General features: G+C 46.1%; 1 long non-coding RNA gene across 3 annotated transcripts; it reads right to left on the reverse strand.

Annotated features, from left to right (window-relative positions):
- Window positions 1-210: 210 nt before the first annotated feature.
- Window positions 211-14,092, reverse strand: LOC140601349 (uncharacterized). Of its 3 annotated transcripts, XR_012004364.1 has the most exons (5): window positions 13,939-14,092; window positions 11,163-11,343; window positions 1,416-1,545; window positions 470-629; window positions 211-353 (listed from the first exon to the last, which is right to left on the reverse strand). It is a non-coding gene; the product is annotated as an uncharacterized lncRNA (long non-coding RNA). The 3 variants fall into 3 exon arrangements; XR_012004363.1 differs by lacking the exons at window positions 211-353; window positions 470-629; window positions 1,416-1,545 and adding an exon at window positions 7,497-9,589; XR_012004362.1 differs by lacking the exons at window positions 211-353; window positions 470-629; window positions 1,416-1,545 and having other exon boundaries at window positions 11,020-11,343.
- Window positions 14,093-27,582: the final 13,490 nt, after the last annotated feature.

Genomic DNA, 27,582 nt, shown 5'->3' on the forward strand with positions numbered 1-27,582 from the left:
GGGAGTCAAGAAAAGGTTTGAGCAGTGCCTGGGTGGCTCAGTTGGTTAAGCATCTGCCTTACAGCTCAGGTCATGATCCTAGAGTCTCAGGATCAGAGGGGAGTCTGCTTGTCCCTTTCCCTCTGTCGTCCCCCTACTTATGCTCTCACTTGCTCTCTCTCTCTCTCTCTCAAATAAATCTTAAAAAAAAAAAAGATTTGAGAAGTCAACAATCTTTATTCGGGTACTCAAAGGTGGCTGCATTCACATGGTGGGGAGAACACGAGCCTGCCAAGAGGAGGCAACAGGCTGAGGAAGGCCTGGCGCTGCCTTCTGCATTCGGACCTGCTGTGTGGGTCTCCATTGGTGTGTGCCTGGAAGAGGAGCCCGCACGGTCAGCAGGGCAGGTTGGGACTAATGTGTGTCCCTGTTGCCCACAAGCTGTGAAAGGGAGCAGCGGAGTAGTACCTGGAAGCCCCTTAGAACTCACCAACATGGGGATCCCTGGGTGGCGCAGCGGTTTGGCGCCTGCCTTTGGCCCAGGGCGCGATCCTGGAGACCCGGGATGGAATCCCACATCGGGCTCCCGGTGCATGGAGCCTGCTTCTCCCTCTGCCTGTGTCTCTGCCTCTCTCTCTCTCTCTGTGTGACTATCATAAATAAATTAAAAAAAAAAAAAAAAGAACTCACCAACATGGGACTTGATAAATGGTGCTGGGCTCAATAACCAAGCTGGAGAGAACATTCTGGGCCATGTTCCCCAGGGTCACAGCATTGTAGGGCTGCTCTATTCTCTTTCTCCCCCTCACAGATTCAGTCCTTTATTATAATGAATTCACCTCCCAATACTCCTTTCCGCTTTTTTGGCTCTAGTTTCCTAGACTTCCAACAAGTATATGCTTTTTATACTCTTCCAGATTTTCCAAATCCATCTACCAAATTAGCAGTTTCTGGGGTGTGGCTGCTGTAGCCTGTGCAGCTCTGAGAGATGGGTTGGGATTTTTTAGGAATAACTATATTTTTGCAGTTCTCTGAGCAAACCCCACAGTTGGTGAGCCCTGGCCCCTGGCCCAAGGCCTCCACTGATTTCATGTGACCAATTTGACAAAATTGGAGAAAAACTGTCACAGTTGTAACTGAAATATAAAAGTAAAACAGATTATCAGAGGTGACACTACAGGGAACAGAGTCTACTAACAGCCATTCACCTTTGATAACCTTGTAAAGTAGGTATAATCATGCCCATTTTAAAGATGAGGTAACTGAGTCTTACCTAGGTAGAAAGAGGCATAGCTGAGACTTAAACTAAGTTCTCTGCTTCCAAGTCTAATGCTTTTCCCACTGAGCCACAGGACAACCCCCTCATTTGTTGGCCTTTGTCCTCTATCTTCTTTGATACTCGTCTTTTTTTTGTTTTTTTTTTTTTTGATACTCACCTTTGGAAGAATGTCCTACAGTTAATGTCCAAATAGAGGCACCGTTTGGTGACAAATGGTAAACTGGACAGGGTGTCAGGACAGCAGATGCAAACTTGACTATCCCAGTCAAACTGGGCGTAGGGTCACCCTATTTATAGTAAGCAGAGTTTGATATGCAGGGAAGAAAAAAGATGTGTACATGTCATTTATATATAAAAATAAAGGTATGGGTAGATTTGTCCTAGGAACAACCTAGGGACAAAGTACAAAATATAGACTAGCTCCAGGCACCTCTGGGAAGGGCCCACTCCATCCCATCCTGCTTCTAACCAAGTGCTTCAAGATCATCCATGGAAGGTCCTCACCTAGATACCAAGCTTTCCTGTTTGGGAAGTCTAGTCTCCTTCCTGTAATCTCCACTAATATTCTGGTCTGAACTGTGTCCTGTAAGGAGGCAGCAGAAAGCTCTGCCTGGATTAGCCAGGCTAAGTGAGACTTTTAAGGGACAAAAGACATCCAAATCTTGCAAGTGTGGGCTGAAACCCAAGTCTGCCAACTCTGAAGAAGGGCTCCAGAGTTTTCCAGGGATATGTACATTCTCTCTCTCTCTCTCTCTCTCTCTCTCTCATGCACACACATGTGTGTGCACACACACACTCATGTATAAAGTCTTCCCTTTAAGTTTGGAAAGTCAGTTGCACAAGAACATGGAGAATATCAAACCTCACTAAAAAGCATCTGAAGTTTCCTACCTCTTCCTGTGTGTAACCTGAGCTGGCTAGGTGTTACGCTTACTAAAAGCAGTTTTCTGAGATTCAGTTTTACCATTTGTAAAGTAGGAATAATATTTAGAGGGAAGGGAGTAGAAGGATGGGCAAAATGGGTGAAGGGGAATGGAAGGTATGGGTTTCCAATTATGGAATGAATATGCCACAGGGATGAAAGGTACAGCACAGGAAATACGGTTAATGGTATTGTAATAGCATTGTATGTGGACACATGGTAGCTGCACTTGTGGTGAGCATAGCATAATGTATAGACTTGTCCAATCATTACATTGTATGCCTGAAAAGGATATAATATTGTGTAGCAACTACACTTCAATTTTTTTAAAAAAGAAAATATTTGGTTCAATGAATCTTTGATGGACCTACTGGCGATACTTCTGAGAATATAGGATAGATTCTGGGTTAATTCAAATGTATGATGTGGTGGTGATGGGGAAATAGGTGATAATGGTATAAAAAAAATGATGCTGTTGCAAAAGAGGATGCTGGTGAGGATGTTGGTGATGGTGATGACAGTGATGATGAAGATGGTAATGAGGAAGAATGTATGAGAATGCTAACAGTTGGGGGGCCACTGGATAGTTATCTTCAGACAACTGAAAAACTGACAGAGGTACAAAGAGTAGGTTTGATCTTTCTACTCCAGATTAACCTAGTGGAGGGAAGCCTACATTTCCTGAGTACTTGCCATGTTCCAGGGCTCCTAGGAGCTCTAATGGTCTTGTCTGGCTCACCTCCCACCCCCTAAAGTCTCCACATCAGGCTTAGCAAGCACAGTGATTTGCCTGAAGTCACATGGGCAAAAAAAAAAAAAAAAATATATATATATATATATATATATATATATATATATATATACATAGAGAGAGAGAGAGAGAGAGAGAACCAAACCTGAGGCATTTTTGACTTTATAAACCCAACTTTTGTATTCATTACTTTCTCATATAAGGAAGACTGATTCCATGCCAACAGAAAAAGCACCCTCAAGAGGAGCAAGAAAAACATTATTGGAATGTCCAGAAGCTATTCAAACATCTGTTTATGGGGGTTATCATCTGGTAAGTCAAGCCAGGTAACCTCCTGAGCCTGTCAACTCTGTGATTTTGGAACATACATTCGTTCGTGCCCTACTGACATTCTGTACTCTCTGGAATGACCAGTTGGTGTCATCTCTAGGTATAAAATGGTGGTAAGACCAGAGATTCTGGAGTCACACAGACCTGGCTGCAGGTCCCAGCTCACGTTTTATAGATAGGCATGGGAAGGCCTAGAGAGGGTAAGGGACCTGCCCAAGAATGCATACCGAGTCAGGCAGTAGCACCAGGTGCAGAAACCAGGCGTCCTGATTCATCATATTCTTCCTTAAGAGACCAAACCCTCCTTTGTGGATGCCATCTCCTTCACCTATTAGCTGTGTGACCTTGGGCAACTTACCTCAATTCTGTCTACACTGCATCTTGAGTTTAACAACTCTTCCATACTTATCCAACCAGTGGGCCGACAGTCACATGGGTGCCCAGAGGCTGTTATTAATTTCACCTGCTTCAAATAGTTCATCATTGGTCTAAATCAACCAGAATCCTGGTGCACTGACAGGGGTGCTCTTGTGAAGACAGTGGTGTGTGTGTATGTGTGTGTTGCCATGGCTGTGATGACAACTGGTCTACCTAGGTGATCTTACTGACACCTCAACCACAGCTCAGGGAAGCAGGCAGGGCAGGGATAATTATCTCCTGTTGACAGATGAAGTAACAGGTTCTCTGAGGTTATCTGCCAGTTGCTCCACACCCCCCCTCTCCCTCCACCCCCACCCCCCACCCCATAGGCCTTGGTTCCCTCACCTGGGCATCTGTTATTTCTCCATTCTAACAGTTAATGCCTCTAGAGTTTGTCCAAGTGGACACAACTATTTAGAAGCAAAATTAAAACTAGGACAGAAGTCTTAGGGCTCCTATACCAGTGTTGTTTTTAATATTAATTGCATTCATTTCCTAGGACTGGATGGCTTAAAACAAGAGAAATGGGTTATCCCATAATTCCGGAGGCTAGAAATTGGAAATCAAGGTGTTAGCAGGGTCCCTCTGCAACCTCTAGGGTAAGATCCTTCCTTGTCTCTTCCAGCTTCTGGTGGCTCTGGTTGCTTGGCTCGTGGCAGCTAATTCCAATCCCTGTCTCCATCTTCACATGGCCATCTTCCCTCTCGCCTGTGTCTTCACTTGGCCTTCTCCTCTCTGTGTACATCTGTGTCTCAATTTCCTTCTTCATATAAGGACACCAGTCATACGGGATTAGCGCTGCCCCCAAGTGACCTCATCTCAGCTTAATTACATCTGCGAAGACCCTATTTCCAAATCAAGTGGCATTCATAGGTACCTGGTGTTAGGACTTCAATGTGTTTGGGGGACTCAGTTCAACCCATAACATGAATAATACCTAAAAGTTATAAAAAGTCTTCAGTTTATGACAGGCTCTTTTACGTAGATTAGATTATCTCCTTTAACACACACACGATGTAAGGGTCACCATTATCTCCCTTTTACGCACTAGGAGACCTAGCAGAGACGCCAAGTGACTTGCTCAAGGTCAAGTAGGCATGAAGGAGCATAAGTGAGGCCCAGCCCTGCCTCAGCTGATTGCAGAGGCTGCACCCTTAGCCACTGGGCAACATGGCCTCTCTGTTCTGTGTGGCCTTATGGTGGCTGTGGTGCGATTTCCCGTGGGGGTGGCTGTGAAGAAGGCTGTGTCTGGGTGGTAAAGGAACCAAACATGGCTGGTAAGTTTGTTTGCTCAGCTGAAACGCCAACACACAGTGAGTCGATATTGAGTCTGCTGCCTTCTGACAATTCCCTGAGTGGCTGTGGTTTCCCAGAGCAGCTGCAGCCCGGGGTGAAGTCACTCCAGGTAAGTGGTCATGACGCGAGTGCTTGGGAGGCAGGAACACTGAGAACTTCACCTCGATGTTGGGCTTGGTGCTGGAGGAAGTACAAAAAATGCACGCACAGCCAAACAGCCCAAGCCGAGGCCCAATGCGGGCAGTTTGGGGCACAGTGGGTATAAGCAGGACTCAGACAGCACTGGAATGAGATCCTTGATCCTTCACCTATTAGCTGTGTGACCTTGGGCAACTTACCTCAATTCTCTGAGTCCAAGTTTCTTTGGCTATTGAACGCGGATCGCAGCTGTCCCTACCTCATGAGGCTGTGAACACACACAGGAATAATAGGTCCAGAGCTTAGCCCAGAACCTGGCACAGAGGAAACACAGCAAATGCCTCTACATGGTAGGAAACAGGACAAGTTTTGGGTGTGCCAGAAAGTGGGAAAGAAAAGAGAGTCTTGATCCCTTCAGAAAATTTACCACACAAGAGGTTGCACAAAAAAGTGTTTGTAGAATATTTAAAGCAAATTTAGATTAACTCAAAGCTAAGACTGAGAGGTTCCATGGAGAAATGGAATCCCGAGAAAGATTTTGAAGGAAGGTAGGAAGGAAGACTGGAACAGGTGAGGCTACAGGGCTCAATAGCCCTGAGGGCTCTAGAACCTTCCTCCATCAGCAGCAGTTCCTGAGTGATGCTCATTCTGCTCTGGGGACCTTGTCTCAGACATCTCCTGAGATGGCCAAGCTCCTCCTTCCCCTCTTCCATCCTCCAAATCACACAGTGCACCACCCTGAACACACAGACACCCCTACCTTTCCACTCTGCGTTTTATTTGAAGAACCACAAAGCTTGGGTTTTCCCTGGGAAGGGCCTGTCAGTCAAGAAGTGTGTTACCCAGAGCTAATGAGTAACTCAAGAGAGATCAAAAGATAGAAGTGATGCCTTTTATTAAGCTCGCAGATTTATTATAAGTGAGTCGGCAGGACCACACAGGTCTCCTGTCCCAGTGCAGGAGAACTGAGTGTGTGTGTGGTCTGCACCAGCCGAAAGGCAGTGAGACGGCGGGTGTGAGCCTAATAAAGGCTATAATTGGCACCTCTTTTCCCACAAAACCCAGCGACCACCTTCTCCCATTGCCAGGCTCTCTCCTTGTGGGGAAGGGGGTAAGTAGAGGAGCTGAGCCAGGGGGAGGAGACTGGAGTGGGCAGGGGAAGCTTCAGTTGAGGGGCCAGGGCTCTGAATGTAAGGGCATCGTGGGGGTGGGTGGGAGGTGCTTCTTCCTGGGAGACTATCCATCAGGGGTCAGGAGTTGTTTTCAAAGACAACCTCCCCCCCCACCCCCCCGACTCAGGTTGGTCACAGGCATTCAATTACATGCTACTCTCTCAGGAGGGAGGACACAAAAGATGAGTCATTTCCACAAACTCTTCTCTGGTACATTATTAGTATTAACATTTCATTCTAATAAACACTATAATGAAATTATATTATGATCAATATTATGTTATAATAAATATAATTATGTTATACTATATTTATTATACATAATAATAAATAGCATGAATATTTGTTGCAGTAGCAACACAATTTTTTAAGAAGCTCTAACAGTTGGCTTCCACCCCCACAACCCACATATTCCAAAAGAAGGGAAACAGCAGTGCGATCCTGTCCGTATGCAGTACCCTCTCTGCCCATAGGTGATGGACAAGCAGTTGGCATTGCCTCAAGACTTTTATGAGATGAGCTCAGCACTTTCTGGACATCTATCTCTATTTCGGCCAAAACAGGACACTGGACTTTCCTTCTCTGCACGACCCCTAGAAAGCCAGCCATGAACAATGAGGCTCTTCTCTCACATAACATGCATGTCCTTGGGCAGGTCAGAACACGGCTGGGCCTCCGTTTTGTCCTCTGTACGATGAGAGTAGAGCCACCTGATGCTGAAGAGTTTTCTAGCTCTGACATTCGGACTCTGGGCCCTACAGGCAGGCCCACCTGTAACTCAACAGTGTGCTGGCTGCAGGGTCCCTCCACTCCCCAGGGCGAGCCCAGCCGTATTTGTCAGTGTCCCTCCAGTCCTCCCCGGCAGCTCCGCACCTCCTGCCCAGGCTCCTGCCTTGCTTCCAGCAGTCTCTCCATCTGCATGCCGCCCACCGCACGCTTCAGAGCCTGGCTAATTCTGCTTTGGCAACCCCACAAGCCCGATAATTCCCCCCAACATTCTTTGGCAGGCTCTCCTTCTCCTCCTCGGCAGAGACTTAAGAGCCGAGGGCAGCCATGAGCTCATGTTCTGGTCCAGCTTTATCACTTCTAGAGAGTCAGCTTCATTTACTAATGTGCTATTAATTATCACTGCAAGTAATTGAATCTAAGTTGAATATTATGAGACAGCCGGAAAGAAGAAAAAAAGAAAACAAACTTCAGGCCAGGAAGTTTACTCTGAATGCCTTTTTATTGCTTACTTGGCCTTAAAATTTTACTGTTATGACAAAAAATCGAAAGTTGCTACTGAGACCAAACAGTGGTGCTCAAAGGAAGTTTTGCTAGCTTGAGGGCAATAGGGAGAAACTGCAGAGATGGAAAGGATGAAGAATATTAATATTAACTAGGTATATCCTATTTGGTAGCTCTTTTAAACATCAGAACAATTGACCTTTTTTATTCCAACTTGCAAGTGAAGGGATGGAAGCTTCAAGCAGGTGAGTGCTACAACCTACGGCAGAGCCCACATTTGGAGCCAGGCCTGTCTCACTGCAAACACTGTGTTCTTCTTTGATGTCCAGGACTTTTATCCACTCAAGCAGAAGCTTCCCCAGATATAACTGGGAGGACATTGGCCCTGCATAAGTACATATGGTTTAGTCCTTTCTATTGCAAGCTACAGCACCTGACCACTTGTTTCATCCAAAAGTAAGAGCTACTGAACATTTTTAGACCTTAGAGAAAACCACTGAATATTTTGAGTAGGTAAGAAAATTTTAAATAAAATCTAGACATTATGGTTAGCAGGAAATGATTTTTACTTCATATTATAGCAACAGAGGAGGAAAAAAACCTGGTTGAGTGGGACTATATAGAACTGAATTTTAAAAGTCACGTTCTCCCCCATAGGCCCTACCACTCCCACCTACTCGATTTCTAAAGAACCTTACTCTATAGAAAGTTCTGGATGTTCCCTAATCTTTCTGCTACAGAAATATGAATGTGCGGTTAAGGACCGAGTTCTTGAATGCTAATGCAGTTATCAGTATTTGAGAGAGGACAGACCAGGCAGGAGTGAAGAGGGAAAGTATGAATGTTTGCTACAGGATAAAGTTAGCACGTCATTAGGTAAAGGGTGGCGGGAGAAGGGGAAGGTAAGAGGGAAGGGAGGCGTAGACTTTGCCTATAGAAGCACTTCTTACTTTAGACCAGGGGTCAGCAAACTTCATGCCTTGTGACCACATCCAGCCCACCACTTGTTTTTGCATAACATAAAGCTGAGAATGGTTTCAAAATTTTTAATAGTTGAAAAAAGATGTACAACACCAGAGTGAACCTTAACATAAACTATGGACTCCAGGGCAGCCCTGGTGGCTCAGCGGTTTAGTGCTGCCTTCAGCTCAGGGCATGATCCTGGAGGCCCGGGATCGAGTCCCACGTCAGGCTCCCTGCATGGAGCCTGCTTCTCTCTCTGCCTCTCTTTCTCTGTTTCTCATGAATAAATAAATAAAAATCTTTTAAAAACAAAATAAAAACTATGGACTCCAGTGATAATGGTGTGTCAATGGAGGTTCATCGGTTATAACAATGCCTCTGGTGGGGATATTGATCATTGATCATGTCAGGGGTGGGGGCTGTGCATGTGTGGGGGCAGGAGGGCTATGGGAAATCCCTGTACCTTCCCTTCAGTTTTGCTGGGAACATAAACTGCTATAAACAAATAAGTCTTTTAAAACATCAAAAGAAGGAGAATAGTTTGTGACACAGGAAAATGATATGAAATGCAAATTTCGCCCATAAATAAGATTTTTTTGGAATACAGCCTTGCTCATTTGTTTTTGTATCGTGTTGCCTATGATAGCAGAGCTGAGTAGTTATGATAGAGCTTACATGGCCCATGAAGCCTAAACTGTTACCACCTGGCCTTTTACAGAAATAGTTTGCCGACCCCCATGTGAGCTACTTCCCGCTCCCAACCATATTCCTATTCTCCCTCTCTCCTGTTCGTTTCCCTTTCCATCTCCCTACCATCCCCTTAATGGTCACGGAGCAGAAGGACAGTGGCTGTGGAGTTTTAGGCTGCCTGTAAGGGGATTGAGGGGTGTGTGTGTGTGTTGAATTTGATAATTCCTTTTTTTTTTTTTTTACTTGTTATTGCTCAAGGAGCAAATTTCAGTTCTCTGGAAATTCCATCCTCTGGTGTAGACACTGAGACAGACACTGTGTTAATCAGGTCCACATGCAGTCCTCAGCAGGTAATGCCCCATGAATGAAGTTGTAATGAACACAGGATTTCAGGCTCATCTAGACACATGAGCAAGCGTCTGAACAAAAAGGAGACGTGAATACTTGTCAGGATTATTTGAGCCCCTACATCAGCTCTTTAAAGAAAAGAGGAGGAGTGCCGGCATTATCCAGAGAGATGGCGTGCACTGGGTGATCGCACTATCAACTCGTAACCCTCCTGCAACTGGCACAGCCTTCCCTAGGTGACCATGACAGAACTGCCCAATCAGAATCTTTTGGGAGGAAACCCCTTTCCATACACAGAATGCTGTGGTTGGCACTGCCTTCAAAGTACTACACTTCTACTGTGAGTCTCATCCCCACGCCCATGGACAGGGCATTGGGACACCAATGTGAGGAGGGGACAGCCAGCCCATCCTGGTCCTTTAGCTCTGGGAGGAAGAGTCACTCATGTGTCCTCAGGGCTCCATACACGGGGCTGCTCCCTGTATCCTGGCTCAGGTGGCATCATGTCCCCCTTGGCTAAGCTGGCTCTGAGAACCCTACCTCTTGCCACCTCTCAAGGACTTTAGCTGCACTTCTTCTGATGGTGAAATGACCTTGGCATCTCAAGCTTTATCATGCACCACCTGTGGACCATCTCTCCTGGGTCTGCTTTCTCTCCCAGCCACCAGGGGTTAGAGATTTCCAGTTTCATTTCGTTCATACATTTTTTTCTGGGAGACCACTTTCTCTCGGGAATTCACAGGTCCTTTCCACACCGACGACTCCAAAATCTATATACTTAGTCCAGATCCTTCTCTAGAGCAACCAATGTATATCTCCAATGCATCCGTTCCTTCACTCGATGATTATGCATTGAGAGTTTGCCCTGTTCCGGCACTGTGCTGAGTGAGCACCCTGGTATACAATGGTGCCCAAGCAGACATGAGCCAGGTCCTCAGGGAGAAGGGAGACAGAGTGACCAAGTGGTTGCACGAAGAATAATTAGTTTATACAAAGTATCACAGTATGCTGTGATAAATACCCAGGAGAAAGGTACATGGTGCTCTGAAGTAAGGAACAAAGGGACTTGATATAATTGGGAGGGGGGTAAGGACCTTTACCAAGGAAGGGTAAAATCAAGCTAAAATCTGAAAAACTCAGAAGCGTTAACAAGATGAAGTGGATAGAGCACTGGCTAGTAAGAACAAAACGGGTGAAAACCCAGAGGCAAGAAGGAGCCTGCTGTTCTCAGGGGATGGAAGAAGGCCATGGAGTAGTTTTTGAGCAAGGGGAGAGTGTTTTCAGAGGCTGCTAGAGGCAGGCTGCAGACACATTATGTGTGGTCTTTTCATCAGTTCCTGTGCTTGTGGCTGCAAGTAACAGCAGCACAACCTAACTTCAGAAATAAGACAATGTATTGTTTTGGAAAACTGGAAGCCCTCACCACAAGCAGCCTTGAGAATTCACAAAGTAACGACTCCGTGTTAGTTAGTAATTGCTGCATAACAAATTACCCCCAAACTTAGAAGCTGAAAACATTATCATCTCACTCTTTCTCTAGGTCACAAATCTACGAACAGCTTAGTTGGGGGCCTCTGGTTCCAGATCTTTCAGGAGGTTGCAGCCAAGCTACTGATCAGGACTCTGGTCATCACAAAGACTTGCCTGGGGCTGAGGGATCTGTTTCCAAGCTTGGGCGAGTGGGTGTTGATGGGCTAGGCTGAGAATCTCCGGTCTTCAGCATGTGGTCCTTTCATGCGGACACTCACAGCATGGAACCTGCTTCCCCTAGAGCAAGTGAGCTGAGAGAGAGAGAAAGCACTGAATCTGCTTGACGGGTTCATTCCTGGAGTGGAACAAGAAGCAGGACAGTTCAGTCATGGAGGCTGTGGGTTTGGGGTTAGCCAGTCCTAGTTTCCAATTCTGACTCTCACAGTTACTAGCCACATGACTCTAAGTGAGTTACTTAGTGTCACTGAACCTCAGGGAAGTTTCCTCATTACAACTTTGGTGGTGGCAGTGCGTGCTTGCGTGCACACAGGCGTGCATGAGTCAGGGCGGGGATCTGGACAGGGGAATTGGGGCAGGTGAGTGCCTGGCAATGTACCTGGAGCCCAGTGGCTGACATGTACCAGGTGCTTAATAAATGGTATTTGGTTATATTAAAGTTTCTAATAAAATCACCATGGGAACATCCCCTTATTAAATCTCATCTGCTCCAGGCTAAATGCATTAAACATTTCATGTGGATAATTCACAGAACCCACTGTGTTTATACTAGGTTTCCTTTGACTTCAGAGCAGAAATGAGCTTGGCAGTTCTTCCCTCTCCTCATGGGAGACTCAGTGCCCTTTGGTGCCCATGTGGGGGTCTGCGGTGTCATGCTGGCAGCGCCCCTCTGGCTGAAGTGGGCAGGCCACAGGTGTATCTGGGGTGGACCACAGACCTAGCTCACCCACCAAATATTGCTGGGGGGCCAGCAGCCCGTGGCAGAGATTCTGTGGGGCCTCCAGCAGAGCTGGAGCTAGGGGGGTGCTAGTGGGGAGCCGGGGACCCCGGGCTTCTGAGGGCAGAGACTGGCCCAGACTCCAAGCCCCCTCCACAGCCACCTGGCCAGCTTTCTTTGCTTTTTCAACCCCCACCCGCAGCCAGTTCCAGACCTCCCCTCTATCCTCTTCCCTTTCGGCCACCTGCTGCTTCTGACAGGTTTTGTCTCCTCCCGTTTTACTGCAGAACAGATGTCAGGGCAACTTAAAGGAGAGTCCAGGCAAGTTGCTCTGCCCCAAAGCAAAAACCCAGTCCTTTGAGATTCTAAGTTATGGCCAATTACAAAGATAATGCTTCTGGGGCTGAAAAGCCTCAGCTCTTGCATTTTCTCTCCCTCTCCACCACTCCTCACTCCTTCCCTCCCTTTCCTCCACCCCTTCCCACTCTCTTCCTCTCTGCACCCCTAATCCGAACTAGCATCTTTCTCCAGTCCAAGAAGAGTCATCAAACACTGGTTGGGGTACAGAGAAGAGGAACAGCAATATTTGTCTCTGTCCTTCCTGTTATCTTCTATGATTCTAGGATGCTGGGTGGGGTTTTCAGATGGAGTATGACAAGAACTACTTTGCTTGCTCAAAACAGGAAAACCTCTTCCAAGTGAGCCTGTCAGATTTCTAGCTTTCACTCTGGAGACACTGGAAGGTGTGACAGTTCTCCAGCACTGTGTTTGAGGGCTTGGCTCAAAGTCCCATTTCTTGTAGGAAACCTGGTCCAGGTGAGGGGACGGTTTGGAGGGGAGGGCCAGAGATACATGTCTGCCTGACTTGGTGCTTTACTCCTGATTTCTGTGTTGTGTGAATTTGGACACACTTTTTATTTTATGAGATGATTGGTCATGGATCATGATGCCAATCTGCTCTTATGTTGTGATGAGTAGACTCAAGAGAAGTAGGTGTTTTAAGCAATTACTCACAGTTCCTATGCTGTCTGTGGTAACTGAAAAGAGACCTGTGGTGTTGGGGCACTGGTGCTATTAACCATATGTGGCAACTGAAATCCACATGTGTGGAACCATGCAAAGCAAGCCCTGCCTGTACTCAATTTGCTGCTAGACAAGTCCACTTGAAACCCAACGGGGGGGGGGGGGGGGCGCCTGGGTGGCTCAGCCATTAAGCATCTGCCTTTGGCTCAGGTAAAGATCCCAGGGTCCTGGAATCAAGTCCTGCATCAGGCTCACCATGGGGAGCCTGCTCTCCTTCTGCCTATGTGTCTGCTCTTTATCTCTATGTCTCTCATGAATAAATAAATAAAATCTTAGGAAGGAAGGAAGGAAGGAAGGAAGGAAGGAAGGAAGGAAGGAAGGAAAGAAGGAAGGAAGGAGGAAGGAAGAAGGAAGGAAGGAAGGAAGGAAGGAAGGAAGGAAGGAAGGAAGGAAGGAAGGAAGGAAGAAAAAAAGAAACCCAACAAGGACCTAAACTGTGTCATCTCTCCCATGAAGCCAGCTCTACTCTCTGATTCCCCACTGTAACTTCCACCAAGGCACTCAGGCGAGGAACCTGGGGATCATTTCATCGCCTGATCCTACTCACTCTACCTTCCAGCACTGACCCAGTCCCATAATTCCAGCTTCTTAATAGTTCATATCCATTCTAACCCGTCCTTCACCCTCACCCAGGCCCCCCTCTTGCTTGCGGGTCCATAGCGAGAGTCTTGTCTCACAGCCTCTTGCAGGGGCCGCTTCAATCAGTCCTCTATACAACTGCCATGAACTAAAACATAGAGCTGATGCTATGATATCCTTGCTCAAAGCTTTTCAATACTACCCCCTTGCCTAGAGAATAAACTCTAGAATATCGCCATGGAGCCAAGTCCTTCCAGAAGCTGGCCCTGTGGACATCTGTTCTCTCCTCATTCCCTGTCAGTTACTGAATGCTCTAGAACCTTGGAATCATACCGCGGTTGGTGTCCATTCTTCTGTTCACAGTCTTTTTCCAGGATGTCCCTCTCCCCAGCTACTCTCCTCACCTGGCTACCTCCAACACATGTAAGACTCAGCCCAAGTGTCTCCTCCACCTTCTCCCCCCTCAGCTGGGTCAGGTCCCCTCCACAGTTCTCCCATTGTTCTCTTATAAGGCCCTATTATGCTTTCACCACACAGCTTCATAATCAACTGCTTCTGTGTGCATCTCCTCTACTGGAAGGCAGGGGCCAGATCTTACTCAACTTGGTACTCCAAATGGATGATACTTAGCAGGTGCTCATGTAACTCTCCTTACATAATGAAAATAAAAGTTTGGACATGTTTGCACAAACTTTGGATCTGTACTCCACCAACTTGAATGGAATGTTAACAGAATGCAAAATGATTTCATTTATTTTACAGATTTAAAAAAAAAAAAAAAAAACGAGGTTCGGGAAAACTTACTGGTTTACCCCATGTCATGTCTTTTATGTGGGAGAGCTTTCTCTCAAACCGGGACCTCTGACAGACTTCAGTGCAGACCTTGCCTGTTGGCTAAGAGTAGAGGGTGTGCTTCATGGAGACCAGGCATGCTGTACACTGTTCTTGTGGTGTTCTTGTAGTGCTGAGAACCTGGGGCAGACCTTCGATACCTATTTGTTAATTCATGAGGGACTGAATGGGGCACAAGGTAAAGTTTTGTTGGTTGGAGTAGAGGAGTCAGGCATCTGGGCATTCCAAATGAAGGTATAAAAAAAGAAATACCAAAATAGCCTTGGTTCTAGGGCCAACAGGTAGAATGAGGATCACTTTCTCTTCTAAACCCAGATAATCAGTTGTCTGTAGGGTCCCCTTAGGGCTGAAGCCCCCAATACTCCAGTCTTGCTGAACAGGTGAAAGGGAGCATTAGCAGGCGGCTGGCTCCTACCACCCTGAGAGTGGGGTTCTTGGAAAGGTATTATCCCTCCTGGCTGTCAGGACGGGACCAGAGCACATTGCCTTCCAAGAATGTGGCTGACAGCAAATTTGAGTTCAAAAGAAGATTGGATTTCAAGGCAACTGGAAGCTATTCAGCCAAAGCCAAGTTTTACAGGGAGAGTTAGTTTCCTCCTGTCTCCTCTGCCATCCTCCTCCTCCCTCCAGGGCAGCCCGGGCTTGTTGAGACCTGAAAGGGAACTGACAGTGCCTGACTGTTTCCCTAATTGAGAAAAGGAAAGACAGAAAACCAGACTCTGGACTTGTTTATGAGCCCAGGCAGGATCCAAGAAATACATCTCCCTGGGCATCCTGCTGAAATGGCTATCCAGGGTGCATCCAACATGGTGGCTGGTGGATGCCCGGTGGGTGCCTGGGCTGGGCCTCAGTGTCCAGCACTCAGCAGCCTCCCTCAGGGAAAGAGGCCTTGCAATGTGCTCTGTTGACTGTAAGGGGAAAAAAACGGGAGCCATAAAAACAAGTTTGTTTGTTTTTTTTTTTTAAAGAAATTGAATTCTTAACATTTGTGCAGAATTTTCCAGTTTGTTACCACAATGACATGCTGAAGCAGCTACGCAGGTGCCACTAACGCTCTGCGGTAAAGAAATCTGGGCCAAGAGAGGTTATTAGACTTGATCATGGTCACACAGCCAGCAGATGGTGGTGCAGGCTTAAAACCAGGCCTGGTGACTGAGCACTTCCTCTGGTACCAGCACACAGGGCACTTTCACACATTAAACCCTTAAACCTCACAGTGGCCCTATGAAACAGATGCTATTTTTATTCCCATTTTATAGATGAGGAAACAGAAGCTCAAAAACAATTCGGTAAATTGCTAATGACCATACAATCATTAATAGAGGGGCCAGAATTTGGTTTTCAAGCACAGACAGCCTGGCTCAGATCCGGGGTCTATTATATGACCACCACTTGAGTATAAATTTCCAAACTCAGGGGCAGCCCGGATGGCTCAGCGGTTTAGCACCGCCTTCAGCCTGGGGCCTGATTCTGGAGACTGGAATCAAGTCCCATGTCAGACTTCCTGCGTGGAGCCTGCTTCTCCCTCTGCCTGTGTCTCTGCCTCTCTCTCTCTCTCTCTCTCTCTGTCTCTCATGAATAAATAAATAATATCTTAAAAATACATAAATTAATTAATTAATTTCCAAACTCAGAGGAAAATCTCACCCAGTGTTTCGAGGTGGTCCTCATGTTTGAACTTGGAAGATGTCACAGCTGGACCCTTCCTGATCCTCATCAGATCCTCACCAAGGCAGCTGTCACACTTGGCCATGGCAGATTGATAGCCCTTGGAGAAGACTCCAAGCAAGAACCTCCAACCAGGCTCTTATATTTGTGCAGCAAGCTACACAAATATAAGAGCCGGTTTGCCAATAGTCAGAGGGCAGGTTGACAAATGGAAATCAAAGAAATGCAATGATGGGAGGGCAAAGCAAGGAAGGATGTGTAAAGCCCAAATGGCCAGTCCCACTTGGCCAGAAGTCTGGGGAAAGAGGAATGGACAGAAGAAAGGGGCAGTTTCTGGGAAGCACACATTCGATTGGCTTGTTGATTGCAGATGCACTGTTAGGTGCTGATTTTGTACGCCCTTCTGCCATGTGCAACTTTATTTAGACCTCAGGTCAGATTTTTCATAGAAACTGAGTCTTAAGGTCTGAGTTTTCACCCACTAGTCCTGCTAGAGTGTTAGCCAAGACTTCCTGGGTGTCGACATAAAATGATCTAAATTCTAAACTATCATTATAATTTCCCAAGGTTTCCACCGCCCATGGCTCCTGTGGGTCCAGTCAATGAAAAATCCAGTTATTTAGCATTCAAGTCTCGTGGCAGGGAGTCAAAAGAACAGAGCACGTAAATCACTCCTGTCCACCAGGAGCTGGCAAATTCATTGGGGAAAGACTCCACTCAAGTTCATCTTTATATCTAGCTATCAACAGCGGGTGAACTGGTGTTTTGTTTGAATAGCAAAGCAGTGTTTTCAGCATGGAAAACTCTAGATATAAAGCACTGAAAACAAAACAAAACATAACAAACAAACAAACAAGTGGAAATAACTTTTCATTCCCTCATTAGTACCAACTTTAAAACATCTATTAATAGTAATAAAACAAGAGTACTTAAAATATACCCTCATTATGAAATAAGGAAAAACATAGGCTGTTCAAAAGCCTAGTGCATAAGAGTGGTGACATGCCTTTGCAGAGAGTAATACAATCCTCTAACCACTTAGTTAATTAAACTTAATTTTATTTATGGATTCCTCCTGGCCTTTCCCTTGTTTGGGTTCTCTTCCCACTTAACCTCACCCTGTTCTCTTCAGTCCATCTGCTGGGCAGTTTTTCTCCTTCTCTTGCAGTACATTTGAGTCTTCTGGAGAAAATGGTCTCATTCTTCTCAAGCCTGGCCCATGGGGAAGCCAAATGAACAAATCAACAAAACCCAGCTTGCTTGGCAAGGACACACGTGAGGAGATAAAACAAGAATTCACATAGTCAATGCTATTTATCTAATGAAGGTTCTAGGGCTGAGGTTCCCAAACTTTCTCTAAGACAGAACCCTCAGGGCCTCAGTAATATTGTCGTGGTGTCCTTGGGCCAAAAGAAAAACCAACAGTTCCATTTATGAAGTAATTAAGTGATTAGGTCCAAACAACTTCATAAGTATTTGTGTCTTAACAACTTAGTAGCCACTTGAAAAATTAATACTCAAAAGATTGAAGGAAAAATATTCATGTTTCATTATTAAACAATTAGAATGATTTTAGGAATCAGCACCACTTTTCAGACCATGGAATCCAATCAGATACAACATTGCCACCTTCATTTCCTATTGCACATTGATTTTCACATAAAACCTTATTTTTTTAATCATAGCAAGTGCAAAACTATGTTGTCAAAAGGAATGTGGCACCCTAAAGTGGAAACCCTAAGCTAGTAGTTTGCATGGTGTCTGACAGCTATTTCTTTGAGAAAATCTAAAATATTCCCCAGCACCCTGTGAACTTGCTGCAGTGGCCTGGGTACCCCAGCACACAGTTTGAGAACCACAGTTCCAAATAATAAATGCCATGAGAGCTCCCACAAAAATGGTTCACAGATTTCTTGGAGGAGGAGAAATAGGAGCTGGCTTGCTGGTGTGACTAGGTGAAAAGGAAGGGGACATACCAGCATATAAGGGGTGACTGCAGAAAGGGTCCTGTGCAAAGTGCAAGGGAAGCCCGCAGAGTTCCACTGGCTGTGGTTTCCGGGCAAAATCTCGTGGACGAGCTGGAGGAAGCCAGAGTAGAAAGCAGGCTTCAGCATATGGCAGAGGATCTTAGCCCGCAGGAGGAGGGCTGCGCCTGGCTCACCCTTCCAATGGGCCATCCCGCACCGCCTCCACTTGACTGAATTCCTACCAGTTTATCTCCTCAACAAGACCGAGGGCTCTGTGGGCACCAACTGCCTGTATGTCTTTGTATCTTCCATATCAAGGAACACAGAGCTTTAAGCAAAGCGTTCTTTCGACAAATAGTGACCACACCGACACACCCACCCTCGCCAGAATGCTAATATCTGGGCCTTTGCAGACCGAGGCACAACCAGAGTGATAAAGGTGTGGCCGGGATTCCAGCACCAGGCGGGGCTGCTGAGTAGGGTCTGATTCCTGCTGCACATTCCCATAAGGCGAGTTTGCGGGGAGTAGTAGGTGAGGAGGGAGACTCAGCCCATGTTGTTTTCAAGAATAAAATGGAAAGCGCCAAGAATGCTGATTTCCAGATCTCTTATCTGCCGCATCTCCGGAGTTTTACCAGGAGGGCAGATCTTAGGGAATGCACTTGCTGCCAGCCGGGCCTCCCTAACATGCCCGTTCCCACGAGGCAGCCCAGATGTGACAGTAGCTCATCAGAGAGCTGTTTGTGTCTTTCTTATTTACAGTGTAAACAGCATTTAGGCTGCAGCTTTGGAAGGCCTCCGTCTATTTGTTCGGGTAAATCCATGGCGCTGGATGTGGTTTCCGTGCAAGATTTCAGGCCGTTAAGGCACAGGAGGTTTTGCACAGTGGCTTCTGGATTGTTCCTCTTCACTGGCCATTACAGAAAGAGGAAGAAATCCTCTGGCCTTCAATGCTCTTGCATCTATTCCTTTTATTTACATTGCTCCTAAACAGAGTCTGCTGGGAGGAAAGATGGGGCTTGCTTTTCTGTACCACTGTCCCTTCCTTCTGGAACATCACACTGCTTATAATAACAAATCTCTTAGGAACTAAATAGCTTTACAACAAAGTTCATTGTATCAAAAGTAAAGTCAACAATAACAAATTACATTTTCATCATCAAGGACTGTAGGGCAGTCTGCCTCTACAGCTATGCAACCAAAGTGTCTCTTTCTGATACAGCTGTGTCCTTGGAATTTACTGGCTTAAGGATACATAGTGGTACATTTGTCATTGGTGCTATCTTTTACTTGGTGAAAGAGGTGAATTCTAGCAAAACTAACATATAATGGATTCTGTTTCAAGAGAAGCCTATTGTTTTCCCGTTAATTCCCTTCATAAAGTTGAAAATGCTTTCTCGGCTTCTCACGGTCTCACGGTCTGGGTTTTCAAAGTAGCAATCAAGAGACATTTCAATTCCTCCCAGGTATTTTGTCCTCAATTAGGGTAAATTACCAGTAGTTGGATAGTAATGCTTCATGATTCAACCACCCAAGCTTCTCATAAGGGTCCTGAGCCTAGAGAAAAATTCACATACTTCCCCTTTAAATGTGCCTTTTAAGTAAAAACTGTAACATCAGCTGTGACCACTAAGTGACATTGCCAACAAAGAAGACAGAAAAGTCAGTCCATATGAAATTTGGAACTTTCCTCCAAATTCTTTTTGTTATTAACCAATGCTTAAGATTGTTCAGACTTTTGGGGCACCTGGGTGGCTCAGTTGGTTAAACGTCCAACTCTTGGTTTCAGATCAGGTCATGATCTCAGGGTCCTGAGATTGAGCCCTGTGTCAGGCTCTGCACTGGGTACAGAATCTGCCTGAGATTCTCTCACTCTCCCCTTACCCCTCCCCACCATGTGCACTCTCTCTCCCCAATAAAGAAATAAATCTTTAAAAAGAGAGAGAGAGAGAAAGAGAGCGGGACCCCTGGATAGCTCAGTCAGTTAAGCTTCTGCCTTTGGCTCAAGTCATGATCCCAGGGTGCCGGGATCAAGCCCCATATCAGGCTCCCTGCTCAGCAGGGAGTCTGCTTCTCCCTCTGCCTACCCTCTCCTCTACATTCTTTCTCCCATTCTCTCTCAAATAGATGAGTAAAATCTTTTTAAAAAATTAAAAAAAAATAAGCTTTTAAAGAAAGAGAATTCAGGCTTTCATTTTCCTCTAAGGTGGAATAGGGGTCTTTTAACTCACCCTGGATGTTAACACTTCCTCAACTCAAAGCCATTCATGGGGCTGCTGGTGGTGATTTAAATCTTCATCTAGCTGGGCATTAAAAACAATTACAAGCAGGGAATCCCTGGGTGGCTCAGTGGTTTAGCACCTGCCTTTGGCCCAGAGCGTGGTCCTGGAGCCCTGGCATCGAGTCCTGCATCGGGCTTCCTGCGTGGAGCCTGCTTCTCCGTCTGCCTATGTCTCTGCCTGTCTCTCTGTGTGTCCCTCATGAATAAAATCTTTAAAAAATAATAATAATAATTACAAGCAAACAAAACTCTGCTGTTGCTCTGTTTTCCAATTACCCGCTCTGGTAAACACCTCCCCAGTGGAATGCAAGCTCCTTGAAGGCAGGGATTTCACCTGTGTTGTTTAGGGGTTTATCCTGAGGGTTTTGTAGCAAAGCCTGGCACAGAGTCTGTGCTCAAGAGAGTCTTTCAGAGGAAGGAGGGTAGCAGGCAGCACCTGGTGAGCCGTGCTGTGAGGCAGAGGACGGACAAAACACACCGCGCAGTACTCAAATCCAGCTCATTTTCTTTCCCTCTTCTCCAACAGCCTCTTAAATTGTGAAAGATCAGTCCTATTTCCCAGACCATTCACTGTTCTGGTCACCACACCTCTGCTTAACTATGACAGTAGCAGAGCCCATGTGCCGTGGCTGCCAGAGCAAATTACCACAAACTGGTGGTTGAACACGACAGAAATGGATTCTCACAGTTCTGGAGGCCACAAGTGCAAAGCCAGGTGTCAGCAGAGCTGCACTTCCTCCAAAGCCCGTAAGGGACCACTCCAATCACTTGTCTCTTACAGGCTCTGGGGGCTCCTGGCAATCCTTAGATCTCCCTGCTGTGGCGCTGCACCATGCCAAGCCCAGCCTCTTTCTGTACACTGCTTTCCCTTCTTTCTGTAAGGACATCTGTCCCTGGACTTAGGACCCACCCTAAATCCAGATGATCTCACTTGACTTAATTCACCTTAACTTGGTAATATCTGCAAAGAACTTTTCCAGATTCTGAGGGGACATGTCTTTGGGGGTGGGGTGGGGGCACAATGTAGCCCACTGCAGTAAGAACCAATGAAGTCTCACTGGTGCCAACCACAATGAGACCATCGCTCCAATGACCTCATGATTTAAAAAATGCTAAGATTTTTGAGGCACCTGGGTGGCTTAGAGGTTGAGTCTCTGCTTTTGGCTCAGGTCGTGATCCCAGGGTCCTGAGATAGAATTCCAAATCAGGCTCTCCACAGGGACCCTGCTTCTCCCTCTGCCTATGTCTCTGCCTCTCTCTGTGTGCCTCTCAAGAAAAATAAATAAAATCCTTAAACAAATAAATAAAAATTAATTAATTAAAAATGCTAAGATTTTTAATTTCAGTTACCAAGAACACTACTGCCTTCAATGAACTTTGTTGTCACGTGAACATTGATTTTATATAAATGCTGCTGAGACAGATCTCCCCAAATGCATGTATGTCCTCATTCATTAAGCAAAACAGAGGTCATCTTACTTCCCATTGATTTCATGCAGAGAACATTGGGAGCCTTGACCTCATGGCCTATCATTGTTGTCTAAGCTCTAAGTCAATATATCGAACACAAGGGAGCCAAAACGAGAGCCATGAGGGGAAATTAATTAGAATTCTATCACTTTCAAGTACTCATTTCATGGATATTTATGGTGTTTTCACACTGAATGAGATGCTACATGGGGCTTGCTGAAGGACTCCAAATTAACGTATAGTTGAGACTATACAATATTACAGAAAGCTCACAAAGCCATCAATTGAATATTTTTTTAGATAATCTTGAAGAATTCAACTAAAAACACATGCTTTTATATTATTCATAACAGTTAAAGACAACAACAACCCCCCAAAACCCTAGAAGACATAAACTGCCTATTAAACCTACTTTACAGGTAAGGAAAATAGTTGAAGCAAAACTGGGTGACAAGAAATACTTTGTCATGAAAGCTGTACATTTTTTTTAAAGATTTTATTTGTTTATTCATGAGAGACACACAGAGAAAGGCAGAGACATAGGCAGAGGGAGAAGCAGATTCCCTGTGGGAAGCCTTATTGGAACTCGATCCCAGAACCCTGGGATCACGACCTGAGCCAAAGGCAGACACTCAACTACTGAGCCACCCAGGCATCCTGAAAGCTGGACATTTTAAAGGAAGCACTCTTTTTGGAGAATAAAGTCTCTGGTGCCAGAGAGTGTCCTTTCATCTGAGTAAGTCTCCCTATGCACACGCTCCTAAGATGGTGTGTGTAGGTGGTGCCACCTGAATGCAGATGAGCCATAGATAAATGAGAGTCTTGTTGTTGCTGTTGAAGGTCATGGATGTTTAAATCAGGACACCATACGAGTTACATTAATCTCAGGTCATGTTTTAATTTTTAAACAATTCCTTCTTAGTTGGCCTCTGAAATACGAATGTAAAATGCTTTTAAACAATCCAGGTCAATGGTTCATATTAAAATCAACAGAATTTTATACAACAAAAACAAAAAAGTTATATCTAAGCCCTTCTCCAGACTAATTAAGTAGGGTCAGTAAAAATGAGGCAGAGAATCAACATTTAAAACAATTTTTTAAAGATTTTATTTATTTAGGGCCCCCCGGGTGGCTCAGCGGTTTAGCGCCGCCTTCAGCCCAGGGATGATCCTGGAGACCCAGGATCAAGTCCCACGTCAGGCTCCCTGCATGGAGCCTGCTTCTCCCTCTGCCTGTGTCTCTGCCTCTCTCTCTCTCTCTCTCTCTCTCTCTCTCTCTCTGTGTGTGTGTGTGTGTCTCATGAATAAATCAATAAAATCTTAAAAAAAAAAAGGATTTTATTTATTTATCTGACACAGAGAGAGCACAAGTGGGGGAGCAGCAGGAGAGGGAGAAGCAGGCCCCCTGCGAACCCGATGCAGGGCTCAATCCCAGGACCCTGGGATCATGACCTGAGCCAAAAGGAGGTGCTTAACCTATTGAGAATCAGCATTTTAAAAAGTTTCCTGGGTGATTCTAATGTGCAGCCGAGGTTTTGAGCCACAGATTGAAGAATATCTCTTCTAAAGGGGTGAGATCAGAGTCTCTCACATTTTACTGTGAGTAAAAATTACTTAGGTACTTGTTACAAATACAGATGCACAATTGCTGCCACTAGAGACTCTGACTCAGTAGATCTATAGCCGGGTCCAGGAATCTGCATTTTTCACCTACATCTCAGGTGCTTTTCGTGTACACACCCCTTGACCACATTTTAAGAAACAACAAGGTGGCAAAGAAGCAAAACAAACAAATGAAAGAGCCATGATGCCCTCTTTTGGCTTGTCCTGGACTAAAATGATTTCTCTTGGTTTTCCCTTTCCAAAATTTCCCTTTTCAATATGAAGATCATCCTATTTCTAAAACTATTTCAGTGGACTCGATGTCATATTAGCCAGGTTAGGTTTGCTGCAGTAACAAATTCTCACAGCTTAAGAGTTTTATAAAACGGTTATTTCTGTTTATTTCTGGTTACATCACATGACTTTCACATGGGGAGGTCTTCTCCAATGGTCCCTTGGAGACCCAAGTCGATGGAGATGCCGCTCTCTGATCACACAGCCATATCAACAGGTGAGGGAACACTGCAGAAAATTCACAATGGCTTGATGTCCTTTGGATGGAAAGTGACACTGACACTGCTACTCATAATCCATTGGCCAGAACTAGTCACATGACCCCCAAGGGAGATGAGAGGATGAAGGGGAGCTCAGACAATTAGTAAGGGCAACTGTCTCTTCCATGGGATCCGGATTGGAACAGTTGTGCCTTATCTCTGGCTTCTTTCATCTATTGACGATGTATTATCTTTCTCAATCAAGCAAGCATCTATTAAGCCCCAGCTCTGCCATCACTACTGTGCCAGAAAATAATCGAAGACAGACTCCAAAAGAAATAAAAAATAGGCCTCCTAGTCGTTGAGATTCTTTAGGGAGATAACACAGATAAGAAGGAGTTAGTGAACAATAGACAATATTGCACAATTGAGGGCCAAATTATGTGGGCGGCTCTGCATGCAGTCGCTGCTCAGAAAGGGTGTGATCATGAGGCCTGGGATGGTCAGGGGAGACTTGTTCAGGGACTTGGAAGCTGAATAGGACTTGAAGGAGGTCTAGGTAACAGCTTAGAGAGATGGTATACGAATGACTGGGCATGTATCTTCTAGAAGGATCAAGATGTTAAATGTCCAAGGAGCCCCAACTGGTACATTTGCTACTTCTAATTTATTCTGGTTTCTATTAAAGCCCATACTTAACTCAAGCAATCAGTTAAAGTCCACTGTTGGCAAAGTGTAATCTCCAGTGGCTTGGATATAGAACCAACCTCTACCTCTTCCCTACTGAAGAGGGGAAGTGCCCTGACACTGTCCTCAGACCAGGAGAATCTGCGGATTGCCCGTGACAGGCTCTCTCACACTCCCAATGGTGGCTTCTCCTCTGAAGACCACAAATAGAGTGTCCCGAGGAGGAGCTGAGTGCTCCCTGTCACATGTGATGGGGGATCATCTTAAGATTTGGAGCTCTCCTGGGGCACCTGGGTGGCTCAGTCAGTTAAGTATCTGCCTTTGGCTCAGGTCATGATCTCAGGGTCCTGGGATGGAGCCCCGAGTTGGGCTCCCCACTCCTCAGGAAGCCTCTTTCTCCCTCTCTGCCTGCTGCTCCCCATGTTGGTGCTCTCTCTGTCTGTCAAATAAATAAGATCTTAAAGAAGGAAAAAAGACTTGGCGCACCCCTGTCCTGCCAGGCTGCCACTGCCACCATCTTTCGGATTTCAAGAACAGCGGTATCAGCGAGCTCCCAAGGCTTTCTCGCCAGAGGCAGGACTCTGCTAGCCCAATAAATCAGCAGAAAAATAATAAATAGATGCTCTCACTGCCCGTCCAGAGGAGGTTTGTGCAATTCCCCCGCCCCACGCTACTGTCACCACTCCTGCCTGGGACCCAGGGAGACTCGGGAGGGAGGGCGTGGGTGCCTGCATCCCTGGAGACAAAGAGCCAAGTCTCAGAGGGGTGAGCATGGGGCTGGAGGCAGCGCCCGAGGATGGGGTGGGCTGGGAAGATTGGGATCTGCTGGGCTGTGTTGAAACTAAGTCTCGTGCTGGGCCTGGAGGAACAGAGCGTCTGCAGATAAGCGAGCCAGGCTGGAAGTCTGGGTCAGGATGGGGCTCACCTCTGAGAACAGCCTGCTTGGCGGTGCTGTGAGAACCGAGGTTTGGACATGCCTACTTGCTTGTGGCTTTGGCCCCCACAGCAAGACGCGGGGGGAGGGGGGAGGGGGAAGGTGTTGAAATATCAACAGGGAGGCTGAGGCAGTTCTCATGGGTGGCTGCGTCAGGGTGGCCACCAGAGCAGGAAGGGAGGACTGGGACCTGGGGTCTGGGAGGAGCTCCTTCCTAGGGACTGCAGGGAAGGAGACCTTAGAGCCCAGGTTAAAACATCTCCAGCTCCTCTGCCTTATAAGTCAGCTCAGTGAGGCCCAGAGAAGGAAGCTGATGGTCCAAGTCACACATCTAACGGGGGCAGAGTCAGCACTGCTCAGTTCTCCGGGCTCACAGTCCGAGCCACTGTCCACCATGCCGTCGGGGCAAGTCATGTGCACACACAGATGGAAAATCAGACAAGAGAGCAGAGCTTAACTCGGGGTGGCTAAGGTTCTGCAAATGGGGAGAGGGCCCCAGGAAGGTTCCCCACGCCTCCACAGCCTCTCCTGCTTCCCTCTGAGGCTACAGAGGGCCTGCTTCTGGCAATAGATCCTTAATCTTCCATCACAGGTGAACTCCCAATTTTTATTGAAAGTTCCATTTGGTCATTTAAGAGGTAACCCACTGGCATAGCTTTGATGTCACCACAGAGAAATCTCTGACACACTTGAACTGCCTATAGGACCCTTTGGACTTGGATCGAGGTCTTCCTGGAATTTTTTTGAGGAGTGTGGGGGGAGGAGTTCTGCTCACTGGGTAAGCATCACCAAAATGGACACTCTAGGTCATTTTATGACTCTAGAGAAGGGATGTGTTGGGTACCACCCCCTTGAAGGAGTTGACAGGGAAGGCATCTCAAGGACAGGATGGGACAAAGAGAAGAGGCCCAGCGCCCACACCACAGTCAGCCCACAGAGATGGCACCACAGGCAGCATCAGAGGGTGTGTCCTCCATGCGGGCTTCTGCAGGAAAATGCCATGTGCTCCCTTGACCCTACACTCTGCCTTCCTGTCCCTGCCAGAACCTTCTAGCTTCACTGCCCTGGGGCCTGAGGCTGCTCTTCAGGCACGGGATGGAGAGAATGTGGGCCTAGTGGCTAGAAACACAAACTCTGAAGCCAGACTGCTCAGTGCCAGTCTCAGCCCCACCACTCAGCTGCGTGATCTTGAATGAGTTAGGTGACCTTTATTCCTCAGGCTCCTTATCTCTAAAATGAGCATAATAATAGTACCTCCATTAGAGGGCAGTTATCGGGGATTGTATTAATTAGGTAAAGCACTTAATATAGCACAATGTGTTACTTTATTATAATCAGCATGTCCTTTTCTAGACATAGGACTAATTTTTTCTGTTTTGTGAATGGAGCCAGCATGAGAGAGAGAATATATATCAAAGTAATAAAAGCTTCTCAAGCTCATTCATTGATTCATTCATTCAACGTGCATCATGGCTGTGCTTTTTCTTTTTAAGGAAAAAAGCCACAGATAAAATACAATTATTCAAATATAGCTCCAGGCACAGCTTAGCTTCAACTTGCTTCTCCTGGATCTCTAGCTGTTCTCCACAGACCTCTAATTGTCCCAGCTGCTTTCTGAAAACATCAGCCCAGCCCCTCGTCCAGGTGAGTGATGGCAGTAGCCTGGCACGCCTGGGTCCCACCCGGGTATCCAACAGGAGCATTTGCATCTGTCCTAGGCTCTTCTTTTGAAATTCCACACCAATAATTAAGGATTTCTAATTCTGTAGTAATTGAGCACTATTTGAGACTGATTAAGTAGATAGTATCTAAATAATTATCTATTACTGCCTTGCTTTCTTTTGTGTGGGCTATGAATGGCTTGTCTCAGGTGAACATATCTCTCCCACCTGGCTCTTACTATGTCTCTGCATTCTTTCTCCCTGTTCCTTCACCGTTTCTTTCTCTTTTCACCTCTTCTATGCCCTTGTTTCTCTTTCCCTTTCTCCTTCTTTTGCCAGGACCATACAGCTCCATCATTCT

Source organism: Canis lupus, chromosome 12, assembly GCF_048164855.1.
Source record: "Canis lupus baileyi chromosome 12, mCanLup2.hap1, whole genome shotgun sequence".
Taxonomy (NCBI): domain Eukaryota; kingdom Metazoa; phylum Chordata; class Mammalia; order Carnivora; family Canidae; genus Canis; species Canis lupus.